The 25,165-nt window shown below is 43.2% G+C and overlaps 1 long non-coding RNA gene across 1 annotated transcript in view; it reads right to left on the bottom strand.

Annotated features, from left to right (window-relative positions):
• Window positions 1-3,648: 3,648 nt before the first annotated feature.
• LOC122577691 overlaps window positions 3,649-25,165 on the bottom strand; it is a 71,462-nt gene continuing 49,945 nt past the window's right edge. Inside the window, exon 4 of the long non-coding RNA XR_006320404.1 lies at window positions 3,649-4,516. This is a non-coding gene — a long non-coding RNA (uncharacterized LOC122577691). The remainder of the gene's footprint in view (window positions 4,517-25,165) is intronic.

The raw sequence follows: 25,165 nt of genomic DNA, 5'->3' as shown, positions 1-25,165 counted from the left end.
AACATGCAGCGGCGAGCTTATCAAGATCGCGCGAAATTAAACCGACACGCGGCGGGAGTCTGTTCCGACAAAAGATACCGATCGAATGCGTGGAACGGATAAGCATGCTGGTGCGATCACGGACTTGGATAAAATCGCCAACTACCTATCCAAGCTTGTGCCTAAAATTGCATTTTCGTCGGCACCAATAACCGATCCGCCGATATTGCCAATAAGTTGTATACCGTGAATATTCACCAGCCGCTGCCTGTTTTTCGACGACGGGAATCGTCGAGCCAGCAAAAATCTCCGACTGACGAGTTCGATCGTTCCGAAACCGTCGATATTTTCGCCGAGATCGCGCCAATCGGTGAGAAAGGAATGGCGCGCGTGACGTTGTTCGCGTATGTTGCACGTGCCGCGCGATTTTTTTTTACTCCAGCAGGCATCACGAAAATTGGATTCTCTGTGAAAGGTAAACTCACCGCTCTCTTTACTAATCCCGCCACTTTCTGCGTCTCTTCCCTCCGGACACGAACTGAAACGATATATCGCTCTGTCAAGCGTGACATTCGAAAATTTCGCGAACGACAGTTTCGATGGTTTTCAACGAAAACGTGCTACGTTCGGACACCAGAAACTACGAACGATTGTTTGTCCGAGACTCGGGCCAGCTACGAAGAAACGATAAGGGAACAAATCAGATACAAAACGGTTGGACAGCGTTTTATTTCCAGTAATACGATCGGCGTACAAGGGCAAAGCGAGCGCCGAAAATTCAATTTTCTAACCGATACGTCGTAACGGTGAAACAGGAGCAACGAACAAGATCACGATGCGCCCTTGTCTCGCATCGAATCGAATAAACTTGAGCAAAAAATGGAATCCTATTTTGCTCGCAACTTGAGCCCGAAACCAATGAAAGGTTATCGTGTCAACTAATAATATTACTCGGCGGAGCGGCTAAATATCGCTCGGGAAAGATTCGTTTAAAGCACGTTATTCCAGCATAAATGGAAAACGGCAGGCATTTGCTGCAGTGACAGAGAGGCGGAGAGAGGAGCGTGCGTCATCCGGCAACGGGTTTGATTCTCTAGCAGTGTGCATGTCCGTTCGACTGGTCGATCCGAACAGCCACGGGTCCGCTGCCACGGATATACAGAGAAAGCGGATCTGATACGGAGAGAAAGGGAATACGGAGGACGAAACTCAATTTATCAGAAATTGGTAAATAGGTCGGTGGTGGAGCGTGCAGTGCTCGCTTTGGAAGGTGGAGAGGGCACTGGAGGATAGCGGAGGGTGCAGAGAGCGTGTAAGAGGATAGACAGAAGAGAGAGAGAGAGAGAGAGGGAGGGAAAGGGAGGGACGGGGTGGTTGGAAGAGATGGCCACTGGGGACGTGACGTTGACGACCGCAAAACGAAAATCAGAAACTCCAATTTATCGTGGGAACAGCTAATTTCCCGGTTCAAGCTCCTCTTTCCACGACCGGCACTCCCTCGCGCGCCCGTTCGATTCGGCCTTTCGGACGCCAAAGAGCTGGCTTAGCTAGCCGTGGTGTCCTGTTGCAGACACCGCAGGTGCACACAGACGTATCCACGTCGATTCCTCCATCGCCAGATTCCTACGATAATTGGCAAACAAATCGTGCGTTTAACCGCTAACACAGCACGCGGAAATTAGAACGACGTTTTGTCCCTTGTGTCCATGCGTCTTTGCCTCGCATACTTCTCAAACTATTTGGGGACAAGGCAAAGGTCAAACGTTCGCATTAACGCGAATTCCGTTTCTGTGTCGCGAAACCGGGTCATCGAGCCAATTTCGATGAGCAAACTAACCAGGCAAGAAGGAACGCATAGACACGAGAAGGACAAACGTTCTCGGGCACTGAAACGCCGGCTGAATTCGTTCGCGGAATTAATTCGCGTACGAAGGATCGCGTCTTGTATAGAGAAGCGCGTACGAGTTCCGAGCAGCTCGAAGAACGAACGTATTGCGTCGGAAATCGTCGTTCCGCAAAAACTCGGAGAACGTGTGGCGACGAGTTACCGCAGGGAGAGAACTGCCGTTGGAGAAATAATTCGCCAACAGTAACTCGGCGCCGTTTTATCACGGGATTAATTAATCAATTCACTTTCGCGGAAACGGATATCTCACGCTCCTTAAACGGGACTCGCGCAAATTGTAAGTCAGCTGCGCGTGTGCCACGGTCGCGGAAACTTCCCAACTGGGTTGAGAGCGACTTCACTTATCGCGTCTTCTAGTAAGCTCCGTTGACCCTCGAATCACCGGAATTATCGAAGAGATCTCCCTCGAGAGACTTCACGAGCTGCAGAACGATTCGAGAGAGGACACATGCAGCAGTTCGACTATCGTCGTGTTTGCGTAGCTCTGCTGTGTCGCTGCTTGCATCGTAATAAATATTGCAGCTATATCAGGACGATATTTCTCCCAAACCTTAAACTAACACAGTGCGGGTACCAAATAGTTGCGCACAGACTTGCGATCTCGTAGTTTGCCAGGGTACGCGCTAAAGGGAATATATTTAGAGAATCTCGTGTACTTGCCCTTTTCCTTAACGAAAGATGCTAAAGCCATGGTCACTGAAATTCAACTTTGTTTAATATTTGAAGATTTACGTAATTTCGTATCGTCTCATTATGTTTTACGCATAGTGACGCAGAATCAAGTACCATCTGCAAATTTTCTGAAACGCGTTAAATAAAACAATTGCGTAGTTGAACTTTCGAGGCTACCGCGGTTCCATTGTGCATTCAGTTCGCAGCGTGAAAATTGTTTTCGCAATTTGGATATTACCAAAGAAATCTACGTATCTCTGGGAATTTCGAAGTAAATTTAGGTTCACAGTGAGGCGTGCCGTGAATTTCCAAAATGATTTAATCGTATTTTACCGCGAGAGTTAATTAAGGAATTAACAAAACCGCGTAAAAAAGGTTATACTTGTTGCATTGATAAAATTTATGAGCGAAATGAAGAGAGCAACAGCCGTGCCAATTGCAAGAAAAAGAAGGTGTGTTATCGGAAAGCTGTCTACGAAACAGCAAGAGTAAAGAATCAAAGGTTCGACTTGCTATTTACGGAATCACCAATATTTTAAATTTGCTGAAAAATGCAATGGAAATGTATGTAAGGAACTTTGAGAAATAAACGATAGCTGTTTGGGATAAAAAAACCGTCATGTACATTACGTTATTTATCTTTATGTCTTCGTTACTGTTGACGTAATTACTTCGAGAAAAACTCTACGTCTTTCCTTTCGTATATCCGTTGTTACACCGACACCGCTGTTACGAAGAGAACAGAATTTAGCGAAACAAACAAAAGAGCTCGAAATAATGAGGGGTTCGTATTATTGCGCCCTTGAATATAAATTTTGTTTTGGGTTACAAGGTCTAGAAACAAACGAGCTACAAGCTTAACTTTCTGGTAATGTCCTTTGCTACGATATAAATATATGAACGTGCTCCCTATCGTAACTTCTTCCTATTGTATCATAACATTGTAAGAGTGAGGATTTGGATCAGCTCGCGCTATACCTGCACTTATACTTTTACTTATTTCAATATATTTTTCTATTACAAATTCAGAACCTCAACAATTACAAATCATCATAATGTGATCACAATATATGAAAATGTGATAACGACTTATACATCTACGACGTAAACATCTTCTCGGCGTTTTAAAGAAACTCGTGCATAAGAAATGAAACGCATAATTCGGTGTACAAATGTACCTCTACAAGACAACATATTAAATTGAAACTGCACTTAGAAATTGAGGATAACCGTACGAATCTTACACCACCTGAGGGTATAACCCGTTTAAAGTATTAACAACCAAAGCATGAGAATACATTTCGCGCGAATGAAAATGATCGTACTAACGACCGACTATACACGGCCATGAAACGGTTCTTGGATGTCAAGCTCGAGGTAGAAACGCAAACGCTTATTTTATGCATGATTGCTGGGTGAAACGCGGTCGTTCCAAAGCCGAGAAGACGCCGCGTCGGTGGAAATGAAAGGCAGGAACGAGAGGTTCGGTCAGACGGACGGGTAAGCGACTAGCAGCACTGCATGTTGCACGAGCATGCGAGTGACACTGCTCACGAGCAAGCAAACAGAATGAAAAGCTCTTTCTGCCGTGTCTTCGCTTTCCTTTGACATTTTGGAAACGCTCCGTGCTATTCTCTCCGCGCCGTTCTTCCCTTTCTTTCTATCCGCTCGAATCGCCACATTTCCTTTCCTCTTTTTCCTCGAATTTCTTTCCTTTTTCTTCATTTAAACGAACCGTACGAGCGTATGCGCGATTCTACTACTTTGAGCTTGATTCTGCCAAATGGAATGCCGATAGACTTCCTTCCTTCCTTCCTTTCTTCCTTCGTTTGCCACGTGATGGCGCCCGAGACACTGGCTTCGCACAATGTAACAGACACTCGGCAACCCCTCGAGCGAAAACCGTGACGATTCGCGCGTGCGAAATGCCGACTCTGTTCGCGTTCGCGCCTCCACTGTCTGTAATTTTAATTACCTATATAGCTGCGGACACGCGTACGTCTCGATGAATATTTCTCTACCGGTTTACTCCAATTAAGGATAAATACCGCTGTGACAAAGTTACAACTTTCCGCTCTAATCACGACGGTAATGGCAATCGTTGATCGGATCGTATCCAAGCTCGTTATTCGCAAGACACGCTCCTATACGCTTCGCGAGTTTCGGATCGTTCGAGAAGATCTTTTCCTTTCCAAAGCATCGCGCGACGTAGGTTGTAATTCGTCGTACGGTAAAATATAAAATAAAAACGAACGTGACATAGGTCCGGAAACTCGGACGCGATACTTAACACTTTCACTGCCACACCGAAATCACATGTTTCGCTCAGGACGGCAGTATTTTTATTACTCGAAGCATATAATGGCAAAATGACAATAAATCGACCATGTAAGACAACATTCTTCCCCGATGGACCGTTTATCCTATTGGTGGTCACGGGTGACCACCGTGGCGCCTTGCTAACAGTCGATAGCGACGTATTATAACGAAGCTTCGTTTATTTCAACAAACCATTCGCGTTCGTTGTTTCGTCGTAAGCAAAACGTGCGGAATATATCGTTGAAACGTGTAGAAGATGTTAGTAAACGGTATTTGCTCGTTCTAGATATAATAGTAAGATATGTTCACGCTTCTAACTTCAATTATATGATTACAAAGCAGCATTTACGATTATTTTCTAAGCTGTGTTTATAATAATATTCGCAGATTACCCCTCAAAGGTATGGATGCAAACACAGTGCACCGTTAGATGCAAGATTTGTTCGCATTTTCTTTTCATTGATGTTCCAATAAAAATGTTTAACCGTTCAATGGGGCACTTTTTATTTCAAAGTATCTTCTATTTATCGGTCATATTCGAAATGCCCCGACTGTCAATTTTCAGACAATTTTTACAATTGTAAGAAGTTGGAGCGCTCAGGTCACCAACGACCACCGTGGCGTCACGGAAGAAACCGTGGCCGGTCGTGGCAGTGAAAGTGTCAACCAGCAATCTCTACGACGTACTTTAATCGAAATCTGTATCGAACGCGACACAACGCCATCTACATCGATCAACGTCGTGCGTTCGACTCGCAATCGTTACTATTAGAGAACGAGATAGCGTTTATTGTACTCAACTATGCTACTTTCTGCGATATCGACGATTCATCCCTCCACATCGATTTCCGATCGTTGCGCTCGTCAAACAGAAAAATTCGCTGATTCCATTTCTATCGTACGGCGTGGGGCGCGCTCGCTGGCCGCGTATGTAAGTACACTCGATAACAAAAAAGGCCAAGCACCGGATATTCGAAACAAAGCATTGTTTGCGATTGCGCGCGAAAGGTACGCGGCAAAAAAATTGGTACCTTTTTTTCGACGACGTCGGAGTTGATTTAAAAGCCAACCTACGATCGACGATTTTTACGTTCAAATTGATAGCTTTGCATAGCGATAAACCGGTAAAACAACATCAATGAAAAGAGCGAGGCAAATCGTTCGAAAGGTTCGACGATCGCTAGATGTCGAATATTTGTAACACCTGTAATAATCGCGTTACGAAGGAAAGAGGGCGTGGCGACGATTGACGCGCTAGAGAAAGAAACTCGTGGATCGAATGACGCCATCGGATGAAAGGGAAAAACAAACGAGGCGAAAATCGCAAATCGTAGATCAAAAATTGCGAACGTTACGAGGTACAAGTCGCCGTACACTCGCTTCCCTTTGAAAGACATCGATGACCGATCGCTACACACCGTTATATTTTCCCGTTAGTTGGCGGATATTACCTCGTGACGTTCTCGCTACTTGGCTGCTTCGCTCTTTTCCGTTTTACCGATAGCCCTCTCGATTTCGATTTCCAATCGTGGTTTTTGTCGCCGGACAAAGAGCCTCGCGACGAACCGTGCACTATAGAACGTGAATACCATCGAGGTCTAACAATGCATACTGTTACCCATTTCTATGCTGAACAGCGCGTCTCGAAATTGATCAGAAAACAGTTACTAGTCGCTCGAAGCTCCAGCTTTCCCTGGACATCCTTCGAACACGACAGATCTACTTTGCGTGCGAATCGTAACACGGGTAAACGGATTGAAATCACGTTTCGCGAGAGAACAAAGAGCGAGAGAGAGAGAGAGAGAGAGAGAGAAAAAGAGAGAACTGATAGAATGCACGCGTTTACAGTACGCGTCGATGAGAAACAAAAGAGTAGACGATCTAAAAATAAAAAAGAACGGTCTATCGACTGGATTCAAAACGATGGACAGAATTACACGCGAACTTAATTCGCCACGCTATGCTCACCCTTTCCTCGTCTCTCGTCTGGCAAGCTTCGTGGCTCAATTAACGTTTTCGTTCCCATTCTGGTGAACGTGGTCCTCCATGGCATCCCCGACTCTCTGACTTTTGCCAGAACTTTCCGTGCCAGGCAAAATCCTCGAGCCACTGCCGAATTAACGAGCTTAATCAGGGAATGGTATCGCAAATAGGACTCGTATATTTTTATGAATCTCTCTCGTCCGCCACGAAATTGCGTCGATAATTTGGTGGACGGTATCAAGAGCGGAGGTTTAACGTCGCGTCGTTTAAAAACGCTACCAGCTACGATTAATCTTTATCGCTGACGCTAGCCAAGCGAAGAGATCGCCTCGGCTCTTTGCTTCGTCCATTTTCCGAAATATTTCGTCTTGAAGCGATCAATTCGTACGGCGTTTGGTAAATACGTTCGAATAGATGTTCGAACCGACTGACTTGGCCAAAGTAGGTCGGACAAATTGATCGCGGTGCATGATAGCGCAAGACTTCTTCATCGTGGAACGTCGACGAACAGAACAGGCTCTTTCGACATAATCGACCTCGATGTACTCGATTACGAAGAAGCTTTACCAGATACCTACAAAACGATGCAACGTAATAGTTGGGTATCGCGACGCGATCGGCCATTTCGCCAACACCAGCCAATTAACTTTTTCATTAGGTCGGAGGTAGCCAGGCTGCGTTTTCTTCCTTCTTCGTGCTCACCGTCGAACAACGGCATTCCGAATTAACGAGCTTCCGACCTAGTTGCTGGATTTTTCCACTTCGAACACGACCGTCCGATTTATTGGCTTCTAATTTAATGCCCCTTTTCCCCGGCAATTTCTATTCTCTGGCGGCCCTCTGTTTCGTACGACTGATATTTCAAGAATATTTCCACCGCCGTGTCGTGCCACGATTGCCGATCGTGGTATTTACGCGTGCGTTTCATCGATAAACGAGAGAACGAGGCTTTTCGATGCCGATCGAGCTGACAGACGAGGCCAGTGGTCGCTGCTGCATTCTGCGACTATCCTTTTGTCTCGCAACCTTTATTTCTAGTCGAACAAACTGCCCCTTGCTACGAGCCAAACCAAACTGCCGTATAAACGAGGGAACGGGACGGACGAAAGCGGCTTGACGAAGAGCAAGAGCAAGGGCACGAGGATAAGCGAACGAGCGGCGAGAAAGGAAGCAGACCACCGACAGATAGGAGAAACGGAGAGGGCGAGACGTACGAGGAAAACTTTATGAGTTTATGAGAGTTTACGCGGCACCGAGGTTGGAACAGAGAGCAAAGTAAGAGGCTCCTCTAACTATCCAACTACCGTCTCGTATCTTTTTCATTTACGCGCTGTTTACAACGCGTTTCGGCATTACTTTTATCGCGCCAGCAACACCAGCCCATCTATTGCCCGAATCCCGTGGAATACTGCGTTAAGGGTTCGTTACCACCGAGACGAAAATGGAACGCGAAAAACAAGAGCGACCGTTGCGCTTCTTCTTTCTTTTTTTCTTTTTTTTTTTTTTATCTAAAGCACGTCGATGTAGCATTACGTATCTTCTTCCGCAGAATGGCGATATCATCTCTTGTACGTGTAATCGTGAACTGAATTGATATTATTATTATTATTATTATTATTATTATTATCATTATTATTATCGTTGTTATTCCGCTGTGTCTCTTTTGCTTATTATTATTTTCTAACGATACAGCCTTAATCGCAAAGTCAATTACAGAATGGTAACCAAAACGAGTGTTTACGATACAATACGAATTCGAGTGTTACGCGATACGGAAACAAGGATTTAATAAATGGTTGTAGGAGTCGTTGTGCGAAAGTAAATAATACCTTGGAAGCACCAACTCGAAACGGATCTGTCGGTGCAATTTATCAGGCAATCCGATTACATCGTCGAAATATTTTCACCGGGCACCGTGCATTAATGCGGAATGTATGTGTCGGCCGTGATTCAATATCCGCCGATAAATATTATTCTTCGACGAGAGCTGCATTGCTTGAAAATTGACCGTCGATACACGTTAGCTAGCTCGCGATTATCAGCTATCTGTGTGTATTAGCGTGATAAAACACGATTAAAAAAGGACGAACGTTCGTCGATTTGCGACGATAAAAAGGGAAAATAGGGACGAGGAAAACCATCGGCGCCAACTACTTCACGATACCGGCGAATTATCGAGAAAATGGAACAAACGGAAGAGGAAGGTCTCGAAAGTGTCGCTCGTGGAATTCCAACAACTTTCGAACGAAAATGCTTTCGTCGATAGGACAGCGCGAAAATATTTCTGCGAAGAGAATTTGTTTAACGCGTCGAATATTCTGAAAAAGCTAAGCAAGACGTTTGCCACCATTCGCTTAGCCGAGGTAAACCAAAATATCGCGATGAAAGGGTAGAGGTTCGAAACTGAGAATTAAATTACCTGCTACCGAGCAGCAACGGAAGAGAGAAAAAGGAAAAAGTTAGCGCAATAAAATTTTTAGTGAAAAGTAGAGGTTAGTTTGAGACGAAATTTGATAACTGTCAAGGAAAGTTAGGTAACCGGGAAATTTTAGAAACTGGCAAACTTTGTGTACAAGCGGGATAGTTCGCGCAATCTTATCTTTTTCTCCGTGCTGTGGCGAGCTTCAAAGGGTGAAATCACGCCTTTAAAAACATTTAAAATTTTCCTTCTCGTCGAGTATCTGGAAAAGGATAAAAGATATTGCGAAAGAGCTGGCCAAAACAAAAGACAGAACCCTCGTCGTCGAACTTGACAATTTGCATTGGTAAACAGTTTCCACGGAACGATACTTGTTACTCGATTATTATTTGTATGTACAAGGTGTGAAAAAAATATCTGTCATGACATCGGGAGAGAAGGAGGCAGAGTCGTGATATTCTTTTCTATTTGCAATATATCGTCGCAATATAATCAATAAAATCAGTTTAAGAACCAACGACACATCTCTTACGGTTCTTTCGCGACTCTTGTCTCTCGCCACGAGTACTATACGATGCGACAAAAGGAATTCAACCTCAAAGATCCTGCCCATAGTCAATTTTTTCACACATCTCCACCGATTCGACGAATAATTTACTCTGTACGTTGCAAGAGTACGAAACGTTAAAATTACGATTTGCAATTGGTGCGCAACGATCACGTTCTTCGTGGAAATGTTTGATTTTTCATTTCTGAAGTAACGAAAAATCAAATTTGTTAGGATTTTCGAACTTGTTGAAATACAAACTCTTCGTCTCTGGACGTCCACTTTTAAACGAAACACGCAAAGAATGGGAGAATTTCAACGTTAGAAAGACAACTCCCCTATCAACCGTTGTTAACGTCAGAAACAAGTGCCGTTATCGCAATATTAGAATCGAGATCGATCTCCTATCCAGCAATTTTCCGTTTCTTTCATCCATAAATTAATCGGTCTACCGATACGTTCTAATGCACTCGCGACACCCGATTAATGCCTAAAACTGACGTTGATGCCAGTTAACCAAGACGCGCAGGTACGACAGCTTTAATTAAATTCTGCAATATATATTACACGATCCCTGAGGAGTGCGCCAGGTAGATTGGATACAAGATGCATGTCCTGCTTCACACGTCAGCCTCTCGGTTCGTGACATCTATCAAAGTTAATTACTTTCTGCTTTTCGAGAGCGAGAAATGCTTTCGATTTCCAAGCGCACCGAGAAAATCCAATACATTAGCTCGACAGTCGCGAATCTCCGCGTTGCGATGTTCGCAAACTGCTATTCACCGACCGAACCGTCCTGGCAATGTGCAAATTCGCCGGAAGTTGCTACAATGTTGCAGCGTTCTCGTCGGTGAACGACGTTCGGTCAACGACGTCGAGGTCCGAAGGGATGAAGAACAGAGAGAGAGAGAGAGAGAGAGAGAGAGTGGGAGGGAGGGTAGAGAAGGTGGTTAGGAGACGAGGTCGAATTTAGAAGACCCTAACAACGTCTCTAGCAAACGGCGTGGCCCTCCTCTTTGCCCGGTTGATCAATTAATCTGAGTTGACATCCAGGCGCCGAGCGGGAATCGATAAATGTACAGGTTGCCTTGGTCGAAACCGTCACCGGTTCCTAAAGCAAATATTTAGCGGATCTATACCTAGAGGAGACGATGGGAGTTGTAGGTGCCGTGGTGTGAAAACTGACAGACAGACGGCCGGTCCTAAAATTAATCAGAACCGTATTCGATACGAGCTATACCGCGTATATCCAACGTATCTACATATTCTTCGTTGAAATGTACGAACTCAATTACGGATTGCGTACGAATGACTGAAAAACCTATTCAACCGTTCAAACGATCGCAATAAGCTCGGTTGAATTTTATACGCTGTACTGGCGGTACGATGAAATCGTTTCACGAACCGGGCTTTCGTTTTTAATCTTTCATCCGCTACAAGCGTATCCGTAAACCCATCAACGCCGAAGAATAGCCCATTCAAGTTAATGAATGAATGCACAAAGTAATCACAAGCGTGGTATATACATTTTTACAATACGCGAAATCGTTTCACGTCGACTTGCCGCAACCGGCATTCATCCGGTTCGAGTTTGTCAATAAAATTCTGCCCGAAATCGCTCTTCGCTCGGTCGCTCTCCAAACATCAAAGTAACGAAGCAAATTTGAAACCAGCTGTGTTCATTACCGAACCTATTCCATTGATTTGCATTTAACCACGCGCAGTCATTAAAATAGTATCATTTTCTAATAAAATCACAGCCGAGGTTGCATTACACGAATTTGTTACGTTAAACCATTTATCGCTAACGAGTACGATTTACTTCGTTCAGTGAACCGGTTTATTTCGGCTAATTTCACGTCGAAAACACAACTCGTTCCTGCTTTACATCGAATTTAATATCTTTTTATCTTTCTTCGTTCCTTATGATCAGAGAAAGAAAGAACAATGGGTGATCTGAAAAACAGATAAAATCCAGAGAGAGTGCACCTGACGTCGCAGTGACGTCGCGTTTGCCATTGTACTACACGGTCGTCGTGGCGAAGACAGATTCGTCGGGAGAAAGGATATTCTAGCGTAATACGCCACTCTATATATTTTCATCAGATGGCTTATTCTGATACGTCGTACAACAACCGTAAGAATCGCTCCACGTACACGTTGTATTGTTCGAACTCATATACGTACAAGCATACCGGTTGTTTAATTTCATCTCGGTATATTTCGAATAAGAATCGATAGTTTCTCGCATCGATGAAACCGTCTTGAATGTAAAAATGATTCAGCCGATTCGTCCGACTACGCTCCAGGGAAAAATCAATCTACTCAGACTTCTATTTCATCGTTCGCGGATTCACTTGTTGGTTTGCTAAGCGAAATTGCTCGTCGCTCAATAACCGACGTTTATCGATTCCCCTGAATAACGATTCAACTAAAGCAAAGACTGGCCGAGCTTGTGATTAACACGAAATGAAAATCGCTCACGGCGAAACGACGATATTTCAACAACGTACGATCTATGCCGGATAATTAAACCGTACGAATTAAGCTATAGTCGGCTAAAGAACGATTTTGTTTATTTCATCGAGCGACTCGTACGTCCGAAATCGTACGCCCTTCGATTATTATTAAACTACGGTCCGGGGGAAACGCTCGCTATCAGAATGCATTGTAGATAACCCACGTATAAACGCGGCGGATAGGCTCTATTCGTCACAACAATTCTCTATCGAATTATCTCGCATCATTTCGTACCTCCGCCGAAGCTTTACAATTTGTAATTTGTCAATTGATTTTGCTAGTTTGTGCAGCTTCAACAACTTTAATTTTGCCCTCTGATTTCATCTCAAGTAATCGTACACGGGTACTAAATGGTGCCTACTAAATAGTAGGTCTTATACAAACGAAACGTTAATAGTCTGTAATAAATGACAGAGGAATATATCTATGTATGTGTGTCGAAGATGAAAGAACAACAACATGGAATTTTTAGGAAGATACCCAATACTTTAGTCTAGACTTTTTATCATAGCTGTACATAAATAATAAAACCTAGAAGTAGTTGTTTATGATTTAATCCGATTATGTTTGCCCGAGAATTATGACAATAGGCTTGGTCTCGGAGTGACACGACTGGTCGCTAAACGTAGCCACGGTCACGGGATGGACGTTTTTACCTAACAGAGGTATGGAGTAGTTGTATAGTTCTCCTTAAAAATATAGTTGACCCGAGGGATACGGAGAGGTACAGAGAAGAGTATATAAGTGCAGTTCCACTTGGACTGACAGAGTTAGTTGAGTTCTACTTGTACCGTGGACAAGTAAGTTGAGTTACACTTGAATCGCGGACACGTAAGTTCAGTTCGACTTGGACTTTGGAAGAAAACCCATTTGCTATCCCGTCGACCGTGGATTCGTTGTTGAACCTAAGATCATTGTCATTAGCATCTCGAGTATCTAATCGTCGCTAATCATATTCGTACCAGTGAATATCATCCATATTGTATAACAACAATGGCTAATCCAAATGAAGAGATGTTACACGCCCCTAACCCCAACGAGAACTCGACGTATGTGTATCTGAAGTTGGCTGAAAATTGATCCCGCGCAGACATCTGAATTCAATGACTTTAACCGTTCTAAAACTACGTCTGTTCAATATTTGTAGCTACATTCTGGTTTATGTACATAGATTTTGCGAAGCGTCAACCATTCATTATAGATAAACACGAAGTTGCAGCGATGCACGGAAATGCTTCTTGTTTTAGTTTGAACTTGGCAGGACATTTGTTCGCAGTTCTGGTATTAACAGCGCAGAGCCGTCCGTTTATTATAACTTGGAAAACGTAGCAAAAATATAAATCGCCCGATTAAACTGCATTAGCTGTTTAAATACTTGTGACTGGTAGTTTACTTGCGCGGAATAGAAGTAAGTTATACCGCGTAATTATTTAGTAAAGTGAGATAAAACAAAGGATTTCATACGAGAGAATTACGCGCTGGAAACGTATAAGTTTGCATAAGTTGCAGAAGAGATGCCAACGGAGAGAAATACTTCCAATAGTTCTCGAACGCTTATTATTGTATCGACGTTTACGCCCGTGACGTGCAATCCAGTCACGTAACGGAAAATCCAGTTTCACGATGAATTAAACCGACTAAAGCACTCAGAGTCGTATCAAGATACGAGATGTAACGATGAAGCAAGTGTCACAGAACCATAAATTAGCAATAGAAAAACCAAAGGGGTCTAACGAGCATCCCGCAGGCCATCGAAACAACAACGTAGAGATTGTTCCGGTGTCAGAAAACAGTAACAGCATGGCCATCTCTGACCTGGGCCGTGGTAAAACCTCTGACGACACCCTCTCCATAGGAGCCAAACCCATAGTATCAGGTTGTCCGAAAAGTGTCTTTCTTTTACAGACCCGTCTTTTACAGCAACGTATCATACGTAATTCGATCAAATAATATAAAACGGAAAATGCATCTACTATTTTTTTATAAAACGGAAGAAACTTTTCGGACGACCTGGTATGTAAACTTTCCTAAAATCAGCTCTCGATACTCTCTGTTCTAACACTCTGAACCGTCACTCTGTTGGATTCGTACGATAAATTTTGCCACTATATTTAAAGTTCAACTCTTTGCCTTATTTGTGAAACGTTCGAACTGCGACCCGAGGAGATCATCGATGACACTACGTGACACAAGCATGGGGTGCGTAACGAAATTATAAAAAGGACGGCCAGCCGCATCCGTTGTCGATAATAATTCAAAGCAGATGCGGAAATATGGCAAATATGGAGAATGGCAAACGCCAGGACACTGGACGAACAGGCGAATTTTGCCAACTGCAAGAACTTTCGCCAGTCTCGCAATCTTATCAACACGCCGTTTCTTTTCGGTAACAATGTACAAGCGTGGAAAAGAAAGTCGAGAGGCTAAAATGGACGAAGATTTAGAACGTTCGTAGATCTTCGTAACCGTCTTACGAAAAACATTGCCGGCTACTCGTCTGCGGGATTATACGTACAACTTTGTAGAGACAGGGCTTTTCCGCTGAGAAAAAAAAATTGTCTAATCCGACGAGTTAAATCTTCCTGCGAAGATAACCTTCGTCGTCCAATGCGTCGTTGATGCGTTTGAAAAGATTAAAAAGCAGAAACGAAGGGTATTCGTTCCATGGAAAAAGACAAAGACGGATAAGATTCGTTTCATTACGATTTGTTCAACCTTCAACGTCAATTTATTTGGAACTAGAGCTTGGTAGCAAACCCGGCTTATCTTTTCACGCAGATTCGTCTCTTTTCGGGTTATAGTCCGCTTTGAACATTTCGTATAATGGTAAACGTATACAGTGGAAAACAATGTTGCGGAGGACGTTGGATTATCACGGACTGCATAGTCGCGGTCAACCAGCGAGGGTCGTTACACAGGTGCGGAATTCGTATCACGAACAACGATATGTAGACCCGTCGAACATCCGACGGATATATTAAAAAAGACCAATGATGGATATTCGTGTAAGGCGTATAAATCTATAGTTACCTCGGCTTTTCACTGCGCTCTGATGAACACGCAGCAAGTATTGTATGGAATAACATGTGCACCGATATTCCATTGGACACGCGTGATGAATCGATTCGACATCCAGCGCGATCGTAAAAAACATCTAATGGATTATCCCTTGATACCTCCAATCTGTTATTTCTCTCTTTCTGTTCTTCATTTTTTATTTCGTCTTTTGTAATACGTCGCGTTAGAAATATTACCAACAGGAATTATTCGATCGTCTTTTCTTATCGTTTCGCGCGATAAACCGAACAACTGATAAACTAAACGACAAACTCACCGACGTCGTTATTTGTTTCATAATTTCCTTTGTTTACGCTTTTCATTGTTCCGTGATACGTCACAGGAAATGTTACAGCGTATGCTACGCTGCGGATAAATTCTTTCCCCACGCAACGGAATAATACGTGTTCTATCGTGGGGATGCATCGTGTTAGCGGTGCAACTGCACTTACGACCTAGTGGTGTTTTATGGAGCAATGAAAACGGGCGAAATACGCGGTTGCGTTTATTCCGAATATCATACGGGCTTATTACACCAGAGTTACGTTCCCCTGACAACGCAGATTTGCTTGTTCGATGCAGCGCACCGGTTAAACGATAACATTTTAGAAATTTATCGACAAGGATTAGATGGCAACATCTTCGTGGCGACAAGTTTGTCCTGATGAAAACAATTTTCTACAAGACGCGTTTATATCGATGCATTGGAACGTGCTTCTGTTTTCCTAGAAACGATTTTCCTGTGTCAGATTAGTCCACCGTAATCCTGTCGATTGCCCATCGAGGGACATAATCGAACGAACGATGATTTATAAATTTTGTAGAGTTTTGACTTTGTCAACGACACATGCGCGTAACGGCCAGCTGCGTCTACTTTTGATTTAGTGGGCCGCAAACATAAAGCACGAAATTGCGAAACCTTGGTTTTTCAAATTTCATTTATCACCAAAACGTACACGAGCCGATCGCGATCAAAATTCTTTCGCTATGTTATAGTACTACAACACACACGAGGCGTAACTCGAAACAATCTCCACGATTTAGACACGTTGCACATAGCCCGTACGTGTTATTTTTGCAATTGTGTCAATTTTACGTTGCATCCTTGCAGCAACTACGTGTATTTATATTATGGAGAAATTCACACACGGCGCAACTTTTGGCGCCGGTTTTTCATGGTCTTCTGTATCGAGCCATTTTTTAAACGAATGCGTCACCAAGACGCGAACGTTACAGTGTGACAACGACCATAGCCAAATCCACGTCTGACTACCATGTCATACTACCTGACAGCGAACCGTTAGGCTTTGACCCGACCTTTGCACATGGCCCAACATTACATTTTCCTCATTACGTAGGGCAATCAGGATCCTCTCCTTGCTCCTCAACACCAACAAACGCAACATATAAAAACTGCAAGCATTCGACCACGAAACTAGTCTCGTGTACAGTCTTGGCCGTGATTTGAACAACTATTTCGACTTCGCTAATTCATTGTAATATTATAACTTAATCATTTTATAATAATAAAAAGCCTACAAAATTATAAAAGCACAGTCAAGTTAAGCTATTGCTCAGCTACTCCTTTTCTTTTATCATTAATTTCACGCGACAACAGCAACGTCGCTAACACAACGTAGCGTTTCTCTTGAAATTGATCAACGAAATAGGCAATTTTCTTCATCGATCGGTCATTTGTACGTATACCAGGCAATAAATTGTCACATCATCCGAACATTTTGCGAGAAACCGACTGCGAAAAGAGAAGTCTCTAAACGGCGTTTACATGGAATTACGATAGATAGAACCGGAAGCATCGGAGGGAGATGTTCGTAAACAGGATCCGGCCAAGAATTAACGCAAACCGGAAGACCGCGGGTGCCGCGTAACGCGGCACCGCAGCACACAATGTAATCCGTCTCGCGGATTTATTTTACAACGTACATCACAGAGGCGTACCGTTGGGATTTAGAAACCACCGCAGACTCCATCCATCAATTTATTTAATCCGATTACCCGTATCCTGCATTCGTCATCGATTGTATCCCGACGTCGCAAATCGGAGAGAGCATTGATCCTAAGCAAAAATTATTACCTCAGCCTGCGAAGCCAACTACGGCCATTCATCTTTCTTCGTTTTCTCCATCTACGCACCGATGAATCGTCGCTTCGTTTCGTTACCTCTTTCTCGTCCCTGTCTACTTTACTTATTCTCGAAATTAACGGAAACACAAGTACCACAGCTATTCGAAGCTCGAGACCCGACCGAGCGTTGCAAAATTCACGACGAACGCGTGATCGATCGGAGCATGAATAATCGTCGCTCGATCCACCGGCGAAATTTATATCATCGGACGAGCGCCAACGACCGTGCAACGACGGTAGAACCATGGATGAAGAAGCGAAACGAAGTCGAAGAAAAAAACGGTATTATTGGAGACGAGACCGTTTGTAAAATTCGTTATCTTCGCGGAGGCTAACCGTGACGCTTGTTTCATATTTATGAGAGGAGTTTTAGCATATTCAAAACATAAATTACTTTCAACGGCGTGAGTCAACTAGCCAATAAAATACTGGCTCGAGTTTATCTGCCAGGCTGCAGATCGCGGCAGGCACGGAAAACGGACCAGGGAAAGAGAAGACCGGTCGAGGGACAGAGACCTGAATTATGCAGGATCGGGAGGGCATGGTGTGCCACCGACGACCTTTCGTTGTTCGTATGGGACGTTTTCATGAGAAATCGTCCGACCGCTTTTCCTTTTACAATGCAAATTACACGGTAAACAACCGATCCCGGTTTTCTATTCGCGATCGGTAGCGCGATCACGTTGATGGACCCAAAACGAGTTTCGCGTCCGGAGGATTGAAAAATTTTGAAATGCAAACGGAACGACCACGAGTTCCGACGAGTTACGCTTTACCATAACGTTTCGTTCCAGCAAACTACGCTCCGATTTTGTCTCCGATTATATTTGATTCCGAACCGGAATGACCAAGGTTACGATACGGCTCGATCCTTCGTGAATTTTCTATATCGAAACATCGAAACGTGCGGCGGTGTCGTCGCTGGAAAAGAGACAGTAACGTTTTAAAGTCGATCGGAAGACGAAATTTGCGAGAAGCAGGTAATTTGAAAAACTTTTTGAGGCACGGAATCAAGAGCTTCGTTTAGAGTTGCGGCTCGCAACCACGCGTTCCTTCGCGATACGAGCATCGGTTCCAGATGGGAAAACTCTAACCACAAACGATAAAGCGTTTGGATACGAAGAGTATCAGGATCTTTATCAAAATTTTTTATTTGATCGTTAACCAGTGAAATTTAACGAATCTATGTTACGCAAGTATCGTTAAGAGAAACGTAAGAAAAGCTTCGTCGATTTCTTGCGTTAAAGGCATAAATATTAAGTTGAAAAACGAAACGAGAGATCGAGAGATTTACTGAAAATGGAATTGAAGGGAATTTTGCGTAATTCAATCTATTGGCAGGAATTCCTGAAACTCAATGTTACCGTTTTATTCCGAACAGAGTACATTTTAATTTTGTACAATTTCTCCACAAATAGAGAATAAAGTAGGGAAGGCAACCGACAGCTGGTAATTAAATTCCAGGGAAAATATCCAAGAGTTCCGAGTGGAAAGACTTGAATTCAAATGAACATTTTTAGAAACGCGACGTTTCAACCACATTAAATCAAATTAGATCGTGCAAAAGTTAACTGTAAAAATTAGATTGCGTTAAAAAGACGTTAAGTAAACTTATTAAAAAAATTCTCGTCAAAACAGAATTTGTTGCATATTAAAAAAAAAAAAAAAATTTGTCTCTCCAAAGAATAACGGTTATAAGCCATTTGGAATTTGTGTTTGAAAGCTTCGATTTTATGATACATCGTTGCGCTTCTAACGATGATAAATGGAACTATGGTTACAACGACACCGAAGAAAACAAAATTAAAAAAAAAGAAAAGATAATGTAAGATTCCAATATCGGATTGCAATAGGTACAGTTAGACAGAATTATATTAAGAAAAGTTTCGATAAAAGAATTACGTAGGAAGAAATCGAAGGGGGTGAATTATAATTTTCCTCGAAGTTTCTTTGTCCGCCTCCTCGATATCGCTTTCAACCGTTCACGGAACTTTCCTTTCGCTACGAAATGAAACATCTCTTGGCGGGCTTCGGCAAATAACTAAAAGTGCTCTGAATCATGCCAGGAAGCTTATGCTACATTGAGCGGAAAATTACAAATGGTCGAACCGGATTCTGCTACTGGCAATGCCTACGTTCCTTTTTCTGTGTCGCCGAGTTCCGAAATAAACTGCTTCAACTTACCGTATTGCAGTACGTTAACGCGATTAATGCCCCGATGATCGATTCTCGTCAAGATCTCATCGACCGATTAATCGTTTCGGAAAATTGTCACGTCGTAAAGACTCTGCTCCGCTGGAATTTGACTTCGTTTAAAAAGCTCAAGTACAGAATTGCCACGCAGTAGCTAAGTTTTCTAAGATTTTAAAGAATTCAGTTAAACCTACGAAATCATTGTATCGTCCGTAATTATTCGGACGACGCGCGTTTCATGCCACGCTTCTTCCTACCTTTATCATAAAAAGCGACGTTTCAACCATATCAAATCAAATTGCATCGTGCAACAGTTAACTGTAAAAATTAGATTGCGTTAAAAAGACGTTAAATAAACTTATTAAAAATATTCCCGTCAAAACAGAATTTGTTGCACATCTAAAAGAAAATTTGTCTTTCTAAAGAATAAGGGTTGTAAGCCATTTGGAATTTCTGTTCGATCTTTATCATAAAATCCAAGTAAGAATTCCTTGTTAACGTATATGATTCTTCGATACTAGTTGTTGGATACTTTGGTCCTATTATTAATTAGACATTGCACGCATAGTAAATATGTATCGTTCGAGCGATTTGTCCATTGACAGAGATCGACGTAAACGCGTAAGAAAATGGAAATCCAGAGCAGATGCGCCATGTTCTATCTCTTGGATGAGCGATCATTAAAGAAAAAGTGGAATGCCCACGCAAGCCTTAATCGCGAGACAAGTATTCGTATGTCCGTAAATTGGAATTTCATTTCGCGTAGCGGAACGAGCCATCGGCGAAGGAAAATTTTCGGGCAAGAATTTACATAGTCCGGCGTCGGCAGTCGGGTCAGAATCGGAACGCTTCCGCGTCTGCGACTGGAATTAAGCGAGCTTAAGATTTAACGTGTTTCAACCTCGGAATCCTGGTTCGTGGCTCGATAATTCAAGGCTCTCGCGACGAAGGTGGCGTCAGAGTTTCGCGCCGAATAAGCCGCCGTGCAAAAACAATCTTCCGACGCTGGCCCTCCTCTCTCTCTCTCTCTCTCTCTCTCTCTCTCTTTCTCTTTAACCACCCTCTAGCTGTTCTTCACTTTCCGTCTGCACCGTCCTTCCTGCCGCCACCATGCTAACCACCCCAGTTTGCTTCTATACGACTAGTCGCGTCAAATCCTGCCACTGCTTTACATAATTTCTCGCTTTTGCATACTCAAACTGCTTCTCTTTTTCGTCCAGTGCCAGAAACCAACCATCGACTAACGAATCGCGCTCGTTCTTCGTTCTCTCTAAAAAAAGACGTAGCATTCCCATTTCTCTATCGATTCGTTGGGAATACGTTGATATCATGTGACGAAGCATTCGATCGTCACTTCGGGTAGCAAAGTAAAATCGCCAAATCGTCGCAATCGGAAGAAAAAGGATCCACAGGGGGCAAATCTATCGGATCGTAACAATGTCACATGGCAGAGTAATCTGGAATAATATGGACTCGCGATACGTAACGGTGTGGTTGCATCGTAATTCGCGTAATTGTTAACAATTTTTATGACAAAATACGTAGCACACTACCCCACCGAATTATTGGTGTACGCATTCGTTTCGGAGGTTGCGAGTTAAGCGACTCGCGGTTCCTCGCAGTTCTCTTGCCAGAAGGTGCCATTTCTTTTCCTATTCCACGATAAGTACGTTCTAGGAACAATATTCCCTTTTTTAAGGCAACGCAAGAATGGGTCGTTTGTCGTCCCCAAATTGTCTCGTTCCAAACAATCGCACTCTTGATACTCGACAACTACGTGACTCGAAGCCACCAGCTATTGTTAGACGACGTCCTCGCTGTGGTTCTGTTCGTTCCTTCGATCTTTGAGGTTACATTTTTATTCGATTCTTTTTGTGCGCAAAGTGAAGTATAGCGTAGAGAGTGTGGAAGAAACACGGTGGCGTCCATGCGAAGGAAGAGTTGAAAATATATCGTCGTTAACAGATTCTAGCAGCAAGAATCTCGAGTTTCGTGATTCGATGGAATTCGACGTCGATCGATCAACCTCGCGATGGATGCGATCGAAACAACGTAAATTGCAACGATACGAAGATGGAGCGGAATTGACGGTGAGATCGCGGCGAGATCGCGGCGAGATCGCGGTTGTACGCGGTTTACGAGGCCGATATCAATTTCGTCCGATGGCCTGCTATCGAGTTTAACGATGTCGGATAAATCACACGGGGCGGCGTACGGGTCGCTGTAACCACTTTACCTCTACGCACGTTTCCAGTCGGGGTAATTTACCGGGGATAAAGCTCGTGTCCGGTGAAACAAAGCACCGCGATGCTTACGGGAAGGAAACTTCATTTTCTTACATCCGGGGCGTAGACAAACGACCTCGTTTATCACCGACTGACCTTTCGACCGTGATATCCAGCAGCACCGTACCGCAACACACTCGCAATTCGTCCAACTGTCCGCGCCAGGTTACCCGCGCACTGCCGCGAGCTCCGCGGTTTCCTTTTTCCCCTTCGACTACTTTCCTACTTTCATTGTAGCCCGAAACCCATTTTCCACCACGGAAAAATCACCATTTCTGCCGCTCGATCCTTTCGCACCTTTAACGAACGCAAATCGACAATAGTTGTTCGAAAGCCCTCCAACTTTCGATTCACCGGCAGAGTGTTTAACGTTGAAAGCTCGATAGGGACGGTTGGAGGACAAGCGGTCCAAGAACACGTATTTCCTGGCAACTCTTTTTCCCCTTGCGTTTCGCCACGACTTGGCACTGTACGTTCGTCAGGCTTTTGTGGCAACTTCCGGAACCAACGTCCGCAGAGAGAAGATCACGTACAGCGATACTCGCCAGAGGAAACGAGAGGAAACCTAGCGACCTACCCGACACGACGTTGAGAAATTAGAACGACCGTGCCATCTTGCCGCCCTAATTTATTCCACGATCGTCGATACTCGACGAACGTTTTCCAAATTTGTTACATTTTCGGCGGTTGCTTTGGACAAGCTGAACAAGATAACATCGTGGTGGCGGGAATCCATTTGAATAACGAGAGATAAAGAACTGACAATGAACAATTGTCTATGGTAATGTAACAGTTTCGAGCGATCTTTGCTGCAACATCGAAGGATTTTGACGATCGTTTCGCATATAACCTTGCGTCTCAACAATTTCGATCGTATAACTTAAACTGATTCTTGAAACAGTAATGCGCCAATAAACGAGACGCTGTGTTTCTTCGTTCACGGCACGAGGCTATTATTGTCCGTGGCTGAGTCGAGAAAGACCGGACAAGGTGCACGATAATGTTGTTACGAAAACAGGATGACCATAGTTCCAGCTCGTATAGCCAAGTCTTCCGTACACAACCGAGTTGCTATGTAACGCAGGTTCGCGCGGCTCGACTCAACTTGATCCAACTAGTCTGGGAAAAAAAACTGAGAGGACTAGCATCGTTGGCGAATGGATCAAAATGCAAAACGAGGCAACATGTACGCGAACGTGACTGCGGCTACGCTCGCGAAACGAGTCAGTGATTTTTGCACGTGACGCAGTACCGACGCGCGAAAGTGTCAGCTTTCTCTGCATCCCGTCGAAAACAACGAAATTCCATGCGAATAGTAGCGAAACGGTGAAAACGGACGAGGTAAACAATTAGTACGAGCATTTTATATCTTTTTCCACTTTTCTAACTATACACGAGACTCATATAGGATTTATTACGATTTATTATTTAGAATTATATACAGGGGAATTATACGAGAAGAATTCTCAACAAACATGATTTATGAATTTCCTAGCAGGGGAAACTTGGTTAAGACGATAAAGCGTTTATAGCGTCTAATATCGATGCTACCGTGACTTCACGTATTGCTTTATTAACGAGTCAAGGGATGCTATTTTATGCAAAATTACTGCAGGCAATTAATATCGAAACTACGTAATCGTTTCCCTAAACATCGTCTGGGATATTTTGAACGCGCGATCTAAGCTACTAGTAATCGATAATAGATAATATAATGATAAATAAATGATTCTAGGATCATGTATTTTGATTTGAAGATAATTTCGATTAAAATTGGTATATTTTGCATCAAGAATGATAGATTATGTTTGTAATAAACAAACATCGTACAATAAACGCGCGTCTCGAGACATCTTGCAATCGATGCTGAACGGATTCGACTACACAACGAAAACACGTACGACCAACTAAGTTTTGTCAGCGAGAAAATAATTTGCTTCGTGTTTGGGTAAATACAATAGTCTTTTGAAAGACGAATAGGAGTTTGAAAGATGTAATAGATAATATAATGATAAATAAATGATTGTAAGATCTTGCATTTTGATTTGAAGATAATTTCGATTAAAATTGGTATATTTTGCATCAGGAATGATAAATTATTGGTAATGAACATGTTATTTCTATATTCAGAGGTAGGATCATATTAGCTATTATTTTATTCTTTGGATAAACCTATCACACTGTTCTGAGCCGAAAAACTTTATCGCACTTTCTTACATTATGTACTAGGGATAAAAAACAAAAGAATATATTAAACCTATCGATTAAATCTACCGATTGTATCTAGAACTATCTTCCAGTTACTATTTGTTGTAACTAGCGCATCTGCATACGAATGGCGAGCGCGAACTCACGTTGTCATTTTCAACAGAACAAACAGCGTACAATAAACGCGCGTCGCGAGACATCTTGCAATCGGTGCTGAACGGATTCGACTACACAACGAAAACACGTACGACCAACTAAGTTTTGTCAGCGAGAAAATAATTTGCTTCGTGTTTGGGTAAATACAATAGTCTTTTGAAAGACGAATAGGAGTTTGAAAGATGTATTAGTAAGCAAATGGGCGATGAATTAGCAGGAACGGTACCGAGTTCCGAGTCTTTGCATGCGGACACGGTATTTCCCTGTTCCAACAGATGTACGTGGCCGGCATAGAGGAACATCACGTCGATTATATGCCGACATTATGCATTCGGTAGCTGCGTAATAAACCGACATATACTGGAGGCGATCGTCTGATCGTCTGATCGTCTAACTATGGTCGTACCGGCGCGAGGACCGGCTCCTATCGCAATTACAGACAACAATAGGCCTGCTAATGTAAGCAGATTCGATTTGAACCGTTCGTATTATTTACTTTTACGATGATTCGGAGCGAAACGCCGCAGGATCGACCGACAAATCGATTCTATCGACGATTTCGTATCGGTTGGCTAATGGCGTACAACTTGCGCTCATGAGTTTATCCGAATGCTATAAAGTCTGGCAAGGGCCACGACATATCCGCATCCGTCCAGACAGAGCCGGCTGATATTTTATACATTAGCGCGAGCCTTCTACCACCTTGTAAATCAATTTTGGAACTGTCTCTTGAATCGAATTTAAGCGTCTCTCTGGGATAGAAATAGCGACTACAG

The sequence above is a fragment of the Bombus pyrosoma genome, linkage group LG2 (genome assembly GCF_014825855.1).
Source record: "Bombus pyrosoma isolate SC7728 linkage group LG2, ASM1482585v1, whole genome shotgun sequence".
NCBI lineage: Eukaryota > Metazoa > Arthropoda > Insecta > Hymenoptera > Apidae > Bombus > Bombus pyrosoma.
This window is presented reverse-complemented; position numbering and strand designations above follow the sequence as displayed.